Raw genomic sequence first — 2,257 nt, forward strand, 5'->3', positions numbered from 1 at the left:
ACTGCAATAAGGAAAACCCGGAGTGGATCCTCTTCGGAGTGCGGAATGGGCTCGTTTGGCGGGGAAGGGGGAGCTTGACGTTGCATAACAGCAAGAAAAAAACACATTTTTAGCAATAAATAAATTCACATAAAAATATTTAATCTGTAATCAAAGAATTGTATTTCTTGCCTACAACCTAACAGATTATTTGTAGTAACTCCTTGTAACTTGGTCAAATATTACAAATACTTCAAATTAAATCCTATTTCTACATGTTTTTCACAGGGCTTACACCGTTTAACTTTTGTTCTGGTATTGCTGTGAATTTAATTTCTTGCTACTGAGTTTAAATTAGTGTGATTTAGTGCTATTTCGAACAAACACAACCAAACAAAGTGTCCAAATTATATATATATATATATATATATATATATATATATAAATTAAACTTGAAGACATCTGTTTCAACACTGTTTGAAGGTCACAAATGAGAGGACATCATATAGTTATAAAATTAACTGAACAGATTACAAACACACAGACATAAACACGTTATTGACGACGGTGTCAAACGTCTTTAATTTCTTAAGCTCTCTTAGAAGAATATTTTTGTTTGTGCAACCCAATTTTCTGCACGAGTCTAGATTGCACTGACTGATGACGAAGCAGGGCATCATTATTTTCTTTAACTACAGGTCTATAGTTAACCTATCACTTGCTATTTCTCAGTCTGTTAAACTTAGCTACAGACTCTATTGGAATAATCTTGTGCAGTGTGCAGTAATAATCTCAAACGGCTGATAAAATCAGTCAGTATGAAACTAGCTTTAATGGAAAATTTACTAAATTAATTGATGTGATTTACATACTCATCACTCAGTGTGCCCTTATCCCCTGTGCATGGGAGGGAGGGGGCTTGTCACATCCTGACAGAGAACACTTCTTTCAGGAGGGAACTGTTCGTATGTTACATTAAAATGATCAGTCAGAATAACTCTGTATTGATTTGTAAAGCTTATCTGAAAAGGAGTAAGTGGACTCAAACTATGCCAATAATATGCCTTTCACCTGTTTTAATATATTGCTTCTGGTATGATATACACGTGTACCTTGTAATAATATAATCATAAATGGCCACTACATTACAAACACATATTCTGCTGGAATTAGTAGGAAAATTGCGCAAGATTAATACAGTATAAGATCAACTTGTGAATTGGTTTGAAATCTTTACTGAGGCTCCACAGAAAGCTAGAATATGGGCGAGTTGCTTTTGAGTGTAGCAGAGGAAGAGGTAATAGAAGATAGGGCTGCTGGTGGGCGGGGCTACGACTGAAAGCAGGAAGTGAAAATGGAAAAAAAAACGAAAGGGGAGGGAGAGGGTGAGGAGAAAATCAGATAAAACACTGCAAGCGGTTGAAAAGCAGAATACATTATCATCACAAAATAACCTCTGCCTATTTACCCTGTAGTTCACTCTGGCCTCTAAGAGAAACTGAAAGAAGGATTTCACGAGGGAAGATCATTTCTGTGCACAAGAATAAGCCCGTTTCTTGTTGCTCACGTCTCCCCGCCCCACACCCCTCTCTGTTTCTGTCTCTCTTTAGCTGAAGCCTTGCTGCTTGCAAAAGAAGCCCAGCTCTGCTAGTGCCTGGCTGTGGGGGATGGGTAGCTCAGCACACAGCAGAGCGCGGCTTTAGTTCAGCGCGCGCACATACACACACACACAGTGCTGCTATACTGATGGCCTACACACCATACTTTATCTTCAAACAGTGGAGTATGTAGCTTCCTATGTTTATTTCTTTATCAAACCATTGATATTTTGAGTATTTTAGATAATCCAAGAATCTTGTGCTGGAACATTTTTTTTATTCTGTTTTAATTCTTAATGATTGAAATGACTGAGACATAAAAACACTCATATCAGGCAGAAAGATGCTGTATTTTCTTGAGGAAAGCCCCAAAAAACATTACTGGCCTATAGATCATGTTTTGCCTCAAACAATAGCTGAAAAGCTACTAATCAAATTAACTGTATCCCAAATTCTTTGATTTACACCCACATGATTTTTCAATTTGGACCATCTGGCAAATTTACCTATTTATGTTCATGTATTCATCTGGAGCCTTTCTCTAGAACAGTGGGCACAAGGTAGGGACACACCCTTAATGGGATGCCAGTCCAACGAAACACATCATTGCACACATTCATTTGCACTTTTTAGAGTTGCTGGGATGTTTTTTTGAGGTCGGAGGAAACCACAAAACCTGG

The sequence above is a fragment of the Clarias gariepinus genome, chromosome 4 (genome assembly GCF_024256425.1).
Source record: "Clarias gariepinus isolate MV-2021 ecotype Netherlands chromosome 4, CGAR_prim_01v2, whole genome shotgun sequence".
Taxonomy (NCBI): domain Eukaryota; kingdom Metazoa; phylum Chordata; class Actinopteri; order Siluriformes; family Clariidae; genus Clarias; species Clarias gariepinus.